General features: G+C 35.2%; 1 long non-coding RNA gene across 1 annotated transcript; it reads right to left on the bottom strand.

Annotated features, from left to right (window-relative positions):
* Window positions 1-9,364: 9,364 nt before the first annotated feature.
* On the bottom strand, window positions 9,365-10,044 carry LOC122003533. Its single transcript, XR_006117980.1, has 3 exons — window positions 9,897-10,044; window positions 9,525-9,640; window positions 9,365-9,431 (listed from the first exon to the last, which is right to left on the bottom strand). It is a non-coding gene; the product is annotated as an uncharacterized LOC122003533 (long non-coding RNA).
* Between the last annotated feature and the right edge of the window lie 736 nt (window positions 10,045-10,780).

Raw genomic sequence — 10,780 nt, 5'->3', positions numbered from 1 at the left:
GTGGATGTCAAGACAGCATTCCTTAATGGAAGTCTTGAAGAAAGCATCCATATAAAGCAAGCATAAGGGTTCATTGCAAAGGGCAAAGAGCATCTTGTGTGCAAGCTCAATTAGTTTGTGGACTGAGGCAAAGCTTCAAGGTCTTGGAACATCCGGTTTATCAAAGTAATCCATACCTATGGATTTATTTAGTAACCGGATAAGTCTTGTGTATACAAAAAGTGTGATGGAAACATGGTGGTATTTCTTGTACTAGACGTAGATAACATTTTTGGTAGTTGGAAACAATATCAAAGTGTTGTCAGAAGTAAGGGTATGGTTGTCCAAACAATTCGATATGAAGGACTTGGGAGAATGTATATATTCTTGGGATCAAAGTAATAAGGGATCACAAGAAAAGAATATTTTACTTATCCCAAGCTTCATATATCGAAAAAATCCTTGCTCGTTTTAAGCATGCAGAACTCCAAGAAAGGTTTCTTATCTTTTGGGCTTAGAGTAGCTTTATCTAAAGAGATGTCTCCGAAGACATCAAAGGAGATAGAGGAAATGAAGGCAGTTCTTTATGCTTCAGCTGTCGGAAGCCTAATGTATGCTATGCATGAGATCAGAAATCTGTTTTACAAAGGGCGTAGTTAGTAGATATCAAAGTAACCCTGGACAAGGACATTGGATTTCAGTAAAGCATATATTGAAGTACCTTAGAGGCACTAGAGATTATATGCTAGCTTACAAGGCAGTTAATTTGGTCCCTGTGGGTTGCACGGATTTTGACTTCCAGTCGGATAGGGACAATAGTAAGTCAACCTCGGGATTTTGTGTTTACTTTAGGAGGTAAAGTCATAACTATGGAAGAGTGATAAGCATAGGTGTTTTTCTAGACTCCACCATAGAAGCTGAGTATATGGCAAACCTCTGAGATAGTCATAAAAGTTGAATGACTTGATAACCTCAAGATAGACTTAGATATGATTTCTGGTTTGTCCAAATATTATTACAATTGTAATAATAGTGGTGCAGTAGCAAACTCGAAGAAACCATGAGTCTATAAGGCAAGTAAACACAATAGAGCGCAAGTACCACCCAATACGAGAAATCATATAAACGAGAAGAAGTTGTTGCTGCCTAGATTGCTTCAGATGATGACTTATAGATCTTTTCACTAAGGCCCTTAAGGCAAGAGCTTTTGATGGGCATGTTGAAGGGTTGGGAATCAGATGTATGGCAGCATATATGGCAGCTTAGTCTTTTAGTATAAGTGAGAGATTGTTAGGATGTATACTAAAAGCCTAAGCTTTTGGTATAAACATTTATCTAGAAATAAGAATCACATTGGTCAAATATCTACATTTATGAAAAATGTAGTTGTTCAATTAATTTATATTGTAGATAACATGGTGTGTGGTGTCACACACAGAGGATCATTTTATCAGTACCTTATAAATTATAAACAGTAGCTCACGACCAAGATGGAAAGGAACAAACCATTGGAAGGTCGTAGTGTAATTAGGTATTAGTTTATCTTAACTATATAATTACACTAGTACACTTAGAGTGTATTGAGTAGGATCATTGGAGGTCGTTTCTTTTTATACTGACTTTATAAAGGAACAAAGACCTCAATTATTATGGAAGTGTGTGCTCTTAATCCTAATATAATAACAAGCACATATATTTGATAATTATTTCTTTAATTTATCAATGGGTGAGATTTAGTTCGATAAATCAATAAGCCCGATAAGTTCGGAAATGATATCACTTATAGTGTGTGTTGTTGATTATAGAAGGAAACTGTGTCCTAGTAATCTAGGTTGAGAATGTCCCCAAGAGGAGCTCATAAGGATTGTCATGTTAAACCCTGCAGGTGGACTTAGTCCGACATGACGATGAAGTTGAGTGGTACTACTCTTGGAGCTAGATATTAATTAAGTGAATTGTCAGTAACTTACTTAATTAGTGGACATTTGTTATCTTAAACACAGGGAGATTAACACACTCATAATAAGAAGGAGCCCAAAATGAAATTTGGGATTGGTGCTGTAGTTCAATAATAGTTCTTTAGTGGAATGAATTATTATTGATGAAATTAAGTTGTGTGTTCGGGGTGAACACGGGATGCTTAATTTCATCGGGAGACCAAAACTAATTCCTCCTCTCAGTCCCTATCGTAGCCTCTTGTATATAGAGATTTATACCCACCACATACCCACCTTCTTACCCATCCAATGGGGCCGGCCAAGCTAGCTTGGAACCCAAGCTAGGGTCGGCCAAGACCAAGTGGATGAGCCAAGTTGATGGCCGGCCAAAGCTTGGGTCCCAAGCTTAGGTGGTCGGCCACTAGAATATTAAAAAGGATATTTATTAAAATTATTTCTTATGTGGATATCATGGTTTTAAAAGAGAGTTTAAAAATTAAAAATTCCCTTTTATAGCTTTCTACAAAAGATTAAGAGGAGAGATTAATCTCTTTCCTTATTTGTAGATTAAAATGATGGTTTTAATTTTTGGTAAAAACTTTCATTATTTGTAAATCATCTACATGTTTAAAAGAGAGTTTAAAATTTGAAATCTTTCCTTATTTGTTGATTAAAAGGTGGATTTTAAATTTTAAGAAAACTTTCCTTTTTAACCATATTCATGATTTAAAAGAGAGTTTAAAAATTAAATATTCTCTTTTATAAGTTTCTATAAGAGATTAAGAAAAGATTTGATATCTTTCCTTATTTGTAGATTAAAAGAGATTTTAATTTTTAGAGATAACTTTATTTTTATCCACATGTTTAAAAAAAGATTTTAATTTATAAAATTTCCTTTTTACTAACCATGAAGGGATTAAATTATTGGAGAAATTTTATAAATTTCTGAAGACAAATTAGGAAGTTTTAATTAATTAAAACTCTCCTTGTTTATAGCTTGTGGTGGCCGGCCATATGAATTGATGAGAAGAAAATTATTTTTAATTAAATAAATTTTCTTTTTCAATAGCAAAAGAATTAAGGAAGTTTTTATTAAATTTTTCTTATTGGCCAAGACCAAGGATTATAAAAGAGGGGGTAGAGGAGGCTTCATTGTGAACGACTCTATTCTATTTTCTCCCTCTTTTCTTCCTTGGTGTGGTCGGCCCTTCTCCTTTTCTCTCTTCCTCTTGTGTGGCCGAAATCCTTTATCTCTTGGAGCTTTGAGGAGGTGGCCGGATCTAGCTTGAGGAAGAAGGAGAGAAAGCTTGCATCCCTTGGAGCTTGGTTGGTGAAAAAATTCTTCATCCTTGAGAAGATATGCTTGGCCGAAACTTGAAGGAAGGAAGAAGAAGGTGCCTTGGTGGTTCTCGTTTCGGAAGATCGTTGCCCACACAACGTCCGGGATTAGAAGAGGAATACGGTAGAAGACCTAGAGGTTTTTGTTTGCAAAAGAAAAGGTATACTAGTATTTAATTTCCACATTATACTAGTTTTATTTCTTTGTAAAAATCCCAAATACAAGAGGCATGCGATTCTAGTATTTCGAATTAGTTTTCGATGTTGTGTTTTTTTTGTTTTTCTTTTCCTTGTGATTTGATTGTTCCTTTTGGTTGACCTAAAGTTATTTAAGGAAATTAAATATTAGCTTTCCTTAAAAGGCTTTGTCTAGGCGGTGGTGGTTGTTCCCATATCCAAGAAGGTCATGTGCCTCGCCATGCAGTCCTGGAAGCCAATTTTGGAAATTATTATTTAATGGAATTAATAACCTAGGTGATTTGGATCGAACGTGTTAAGTTCCGCAGGAGATCCAAGTCTAAACCTAAAAGAACAAATAAATTAAACTTAGGATCAAACGTGTTAAGTTCCGCAGGCGATCCAAGTTTAATTTAAAAGAACACATGGTAGCTAGGACAAGGTTCAGACCTTTGTACAAAATTTTTGTACAGTGAAACCGATAGGTTTTCCGAGTAGCAACCAACAAGGGGCGGATGTGATGTTTAAGTTAGAAACTCACATTCATGCTTTGATGGGATGAAATTTGAGTTGGGCTAATATGGGTTAGCCTAACTTAAACGTATTATCAAATATTAAAAAGGGGGAGATTGTTGGTGTAATTATCCTTAGGTCAAAGTTAACTAGTTTGACTCAAACTTGAGTTTTAATGTTTGACAATATATGAAGATTGCAAGTGCAATTGTCCATTGGAGAGATTGTTGGTGTAATTCTCCGATGGTCAAAGGTTGACCAGTTTGATATAAGAGAGTAGTCAAGTAGGTCAAGATTGACTAGATACTTGACTGGGGAAGTCCTAACTAGAGGTTAGCTAAGGACAAGACCAATAGGATGGTTGCCAGAGTAGGTTAAGGTTGACTGAATACTTGACTGGGATAGTCCTAACTAAAAGTTAGGCAAGGGCAAGACCAACGAGATGGCTAGAAGAAGAAGAAAACCCAAGTGGATCATGGAGAACCGGACACTCTGTGTGAGAAGTCCTAGTGATTGAAGTTGGGAAGTGAAGAAAGTCCTGGTGAGTGAAGCCAAGCAGATGGAAAGCCCTAATGAGTGAAGATAGATAGATGGAAAGTCTTGAAGAGTGAAGTTAGGCAATTGAAAAGTCCTACGGAATGAAGTCAGACAATTAAAAAATCTTAGTGAGTGAAGTCAGGCAATTAGAAAGTCTTGGTGAGTGAAGCCAAGTAGTTGCAAAGTCTTGGTGAGTGAAGTCAGGTAGTTGGAAAGTATTAGTGAGTGAAACTAGGCAGTGACGAAATCCTAGTGAGTGAAGCTAGATAGTGAAAAGTCTTGGTGAGTGAAGTCAGATATTGAAAAATCTATGTGGGTTAAAGGTTGACTAGATACTTGGTGTTGGGGTTGCAAGGTTGCAAACATAGTTCCACATTGAAAACACATGGAAAAAGATCATGAGTTTATAAGAGAAAAGATATCTCTATTGGCATGAGGCCTTATGGGGAGAACCCAAGAGCAAAGTCATGAGGGATCAGGCCCAAAGTGGACAATATCTTACCATTGTGGAGATATCTAAATTCTTTTCGATCCTACAATTGATATCAGAGTCTGGACTGCCAGAAGGTTTAACCACCAACTGTGCACAAGAGCTATGATTTGATTGAGCCATGTGGGTACAATATTGACCTCGAACAAACAAAGGGGGGCTCCTATGTTCATATCAAGAGGATCATACACCAGGCAGGAAGTCCTAGTTGTGGCTAGGCAAGGAAGTCCTAGTAGGTCGGGTGGACCGAAGGGCAGGAAGACCTAGTGGGTTGAGGATCGGACGTGGGAAGTCTATGGTCCTTTATTTGAGGGGGGATTGTTGGGGTTGCAAGATTGCAAACATAGTCATACATTGAAAACACATGGAAAAAGATCATGGGTTAATAAGAGAAAAGATATCTCCATTGGCATGAGGCCTTTTGGGGAGAACCCAAGAGCAAAGTCATGAGGGATCAGGCCCAAAGTGGACAATATCATACTATTGTGGAGATATCTAAATTCTTTTCGATCCTACACTTGTTGTTTACAAGTCCAAGTGAGTCATGGAGGACCGAACACTTGGCATGAGAAGAAAAGTCTAGGTGGGTCAAAGGTTTACTAGACATCTGGTGTTTGGAAGTTCAAGTAAGTCATGAAGGATTGGACAATTGCCACGAGAAGAAAAGTCAAAGTGGGTTAAAGGATTGACTGAACACTTGGTGGAGAAGTTCCAGCAGGTTATGGTTGATTGGAGATTGGGCAAGGGAACCCTAGACTTAGATTAAATAAGTTAGGGTTGAGCAATCGATTGGGGATATCAATTGGTCCTAAACTAATCGAGTAGGTAATCGATTAGGAGGTTCTTGCAAGAACATAGAAAGGGTCTAATCCATTGGTCAATAGATTGGGCTGAGCCTAATCGATTGGACCAATCGATTAGGGCTAGGAGATTTGTGAAGAGAAATTCGAAAAAAAAAAAAAAGGTTGAATCGATTGGCACAATCGATTCAGTCACTTGTAATCGATTGGGTCAATCGATTAGGCAGTGCTTTATCTCGAGAAGAGGGAATCGATTGAGGCAATTAATTAAGAAGACTTAATCAATTGGCCTAATTGATTAAGACCTTTTTACGAGTGAACAGAGAGTTATGGAATCGATTGCATAATCAATTAAGGCTCTTTGAATCGATTCGAATAACTCGCCAATTGATTAGAGTTTGAAAAAAGAGTCATTCTACAGGTGTTAGACGGTCGAATGGTGTGGCAGTCGATTAGGAGTGAGCCTAATTGATTGGGAGGTGCCGGAGAACCCTAGAAAAGGTTTTGGTGGAATTTTTTTTTAAGGAACTCACGTTCACAGTTTCTCAATAACACACGGCAAGTTCTTAGAGACTTAAAGTAAAGTGTTGGTGCATTTCTAAGTTGATCAAGAGGTGGTTTCAAGCAAGAAGAGAGCAAGCAAGGGTTTCATTGTTGTAATATTGTAATATTTCATTTGTATTAGCTTCTCATCCTCTTCTTCTTGTATTTCTTCATGTGTGAGCTTGTACAAGGCTTCTCTACCTCCAGATTATTTCCGAGAATGAACTCTTTCATAGTGTATGTGTGAGAGAGTGTCAGATTTTTGTATTAGTCACCTCAAGAAAGTAGATATCAAGTAAATCCATATATTAGCATTGGAGAGTTCTTTGGTTCAAGTATTTCGTTGCAAATCATCTTCATTGAAGCCAGCGAGCTATTCACCACCCCCCCTCTAGCTACCCTTTGTCCTAACAGCATTGACTACGTTCGACCGCAGTGACCGGATAAAAGGTGAAGTGGTGGCTGCGGTGCCACTGTGCTAGCCTTATGCGAAGGGGGTGGTGTCACAGCTGGTTGGATCTGGAGGTGGCCACGGGTAGGGCGGTGGTGGACCAATTGGTGGCCATAGGTAGGGCGGCGATGGATTGATCGGTGGTGCAATAAGGTCAACAACATTGGGCGTATCAAGGTGGTGCTACGATGCGAGAGGGAGAGGGGCACAGATAAGGAAATGAGTAATGCACGAGAAATAAAATTAGTGTTTTATATTGATAACTTAGGTTAATTAATCCAATCAATTCCCAACTTAAATGATATTCCAAACAAACTTTCTTCAAACCTAATAGATTTATCCCCTTAAATATGTCATATGAACTCGGTTTAAATCCCAAAAGAATTCTAGAAAATTCTGTAAAATTATTTTTTTAATTAACATTTATTATTTTATTATTATTTATTTACCGTATTTGACTGACATTAGAGAGAGTGAGGTTGTCAAGTATATGATTCAAGCATGACTTACTAATAAAAGATTGTCATAATAAAAATGTAGTTAAAAGGAAGAAGTGAGTGGAAATGATAAGGAGCCTGATAAAAATAAATGATCGCTACAAGAATATATGCTTTTAATGGCATTTGAAAGTATCATCATATACTACTTATACCGACACTTTTGATATAGTGACATTAAGTAAAAATGTCCTCTATAGTGATGTCTAAAGCATTATGACATTTCCTAGTGTCATTATAGCATAAAAATAATCACACCACTAATGTCATGAATAATTGTTATAATGACAAAAAAGTGTCACTATAAAGTTTGTAATGACACTCCTACATGCCTTGTTATTATAATAATGATGATAAATTTATATGCCCTTTAAAATCATTTATTATGACAACTATAAGTGTTTTGTATTTTATTTGTAGTGACAATAAAAAATGTCACTAATGATAGTTTATAAGGTTAATTTAAAATGTCTCATTATGTAGTTTATAGTGACATTTACAAATGTCAATCTATACTGATCTATAAGAACATTAAAAAATATCATATATTATGAAATACGTCATCTATTTTCAATATTTTCAGAATATAATATTCACACATAATAAATTAACATAAATACAAATAAAAATTTTAAACTAGAAATCAAATTGTTAATCAATAATTATCATTAATTTTGTAATCATTAATGTGCTGACAAACTTGTCACCTCAAAAAATATATATACACCAACAAATGTATCTAATGTATTTAGTTTATAAAAACTAAAAAAAAAAAAATCTCGTGAAGCAAAACATAACCAAACATCTTCATTCTTCAAGAAAGTATTGTGGAGCATCTTCATTCTTCAACTATCACATATTCTAGTCACCTACAATAAAAATTCATATATTTGTGTAAATAAAAAAAATAAAGTAGCATAAAATAAAGAGATTAAATTTAATTCAAACTAGTGAATATCATACCAAATGATAAACTGGGAAAGCTCTACATTGTGAAATCGTAACATATTGGAAAGAAATATGAAACCAGTATAAATTAGAAGGGATTACTAGCTATTGTTCTTGAATGTTAAAGCCTAACATAAAAATACAACTTTCTATAAATTTATTAACCAAAGAATCTCTCTAGTGCAGTAGAAGTCACACATCCTTTCCTCACTCTTCCATTCAGATTAAGAAAAAGAAAAATAAGGAAAACTTTTGAAACATAGTAGTTCTAAGAAAGTGCCACAAATAAGGTCAAATATACACATAATAGCCATAGAGAAACTAGAAACTAAAGAAAAATAAAAAGACAACACACATCAACAAAACTAAAAATCTAACCTCATGTTTTTTGAAGTTGCAAAGATGAAAAATCTTGCTATTATGCCACAAAACTCAAATGCATCTAGTAGAAGTCTTCTTCGTTAAATATGAACTATCAACTGCAAATATAATTGATATTAGTTTAAAAAGACACCAACATGACGAGCATATATAATAAATAGTAGTTAATTAAAATATTGTATATCATACCAGATGACAAGGCCAAGTTATTAATCCTCCAAGTGCATCCTCAAATCAACCTTTATCCATCACAATTCCAATAAAAAGTTAAAAAAAAATGGCTAGTTAAAAAAAACATGAACATATATGCTTCAAAATGTTAAATAGAGGTCGATCAATTCTTCGACATCACCTTAATCATTTTTGAAAAACCAATACAATTTCATCCATTCAATTCATATCAAAAGATCAAAGCATTAGGCAATTTTCTTGTCACTGGTAGTCAGTAGGCAGGTATGTTATCCCACCAATTGTGTAATGCTAGGAAAATCTAAATATAATTATGTATGTGTGCAAAAATGAGGCTAGATAACATGGAGTAGAATGAAGGTATTTGAGAAATACTAGTAAAAACATTGAACATTATTGGCAGGAAATTGCTCACCTTAAACATGAACAGCATAAACTCTTCCTCATTCAATCAAATTGATCTCACTCATTCTAAAGCAAACTCAGATTAGTCTTCATTAGTTATAGATTCCAGCATCATAAAGCAACTTGACATATGGTATCATCAACTACCTTCAATGAGCAGCAGCCTTGTCCTTGTCTGTAAAGACACCAGTAGACTCCACAACGAAGTCAGCTCCAGTCTCACCCCAAGGAATCTCCTCAGGATTCCTAAACACAACCACAATCTCAGTAAATAACACCAACAAAAAATTCAGTGACAACAGCCACTTCTTTCAGAACAGACAATAGCATTTTAAACACCTGATGCCAAAGACAGTAACCTCTTTCTCTCCCAAAAGAAGGGTCTTGGAATCCTTCACTTTTATCTCGTGATGCTTCCATTGCCCATGTACAGTATCATATTTAAACATGTATGTCTACAAATGTATCCGAGTTAGAAAGCCAGATCTAAGATACAACTAAAGAAACATAGTATAAACTAAAAGCATAAAAAATCTAATCCATAGGATCTGCAGTTTGGATCTATATATGTAGCGACCATCCACTTCTAAATAATATATTTTGATGGAAGATAAATGAACAAAGCACAATAAATATACAAATCAGACTAGTAAAGCCAAAAGAAAGCATAAAAAAGTAACCGCATAGGTAGATCGACACGCTAAAGAGTACCATGTAATCGGTGGTAATGAATGGATCATTGACGGCAACGAGTTCCACATCCTCACTCTGGAGCGCGACTCTGGCGACCAATCGCCCAATCCTACCAAAACCTATAGCGAGCCAACAAAACAAAAGATAAACCCAACAGAAACCAAGATCGACAGTAAGTAATTAAAAAGACACTCCTGTGAAACAAAAAAGAAAGCCTATCATTGATGTCGATCTTGATCTTGGCTGCAAAAAGTCATACCAAACAAATGAAAGATTGCAAATATATTAAAATAAAAAAAAATAGAACATGCTTGTCAACATATTTTTGTAATCATGAATGTGAACCAAATTTTAATAGTTGGAAGGGAACTACAGTCCTCTCATTATCACTTAAACCAATTAGGAAAAATGCATACTACACAAATTTAATAGAGCTTAGTTTATTCACACTTCTTTAAACTATCAATCTTAACATCAATTCTACTTGAAGTTTAATGGCTAGGCACATACACCTTGAACCATATATATACTACTTTGTATCTCGATTGGCATAGTAAAGGTCACATTCACTTGGATGTCGAAGTCTAGACAAATAAAAGATTATTAAGAGAATGAGCTAAAAAAACAATTATTTCCTTTTCATCAAGAGTACTAACTTATTGATATTTGGAATGTAACTTGCAACATCCAAGCAAAGTAATTCATTAAGCCATAGATATTTCAAGACATATTTGTTCTCAACTTTCTGTATATCTCATTTCATGGACTTCTTTTTTGTGTGCAACATTCCATGGATTTCTCGAATTTTTCCTCCACATGAGACTCTTTCTCAAGTTGATTCAAATATACTATATTATTTCTATAGTATATTTGAATCAACTTGAGAAAGAGTGTCATGAAGT

This window comes from Zingiber officinale, chromosome 1A (assembly GCF_018446385.1).
Source record: "Zingiber officinale cultivar Zhangliang chromosome 1A, Zo_v1.1, whole genome shotgun sequence".
NCBI classification, from domain to species: Eukaryota; Viridiplantae; Streptophyta; class Magnoliopsida; order Zingiberales; family Zingiberaceae; genus Zingiber; species Zingiber officinale.
Note: the sequence above shows the minus strand (reverse complement) of the source record. Positions and strands in the feature narration are given on the sequence as shown.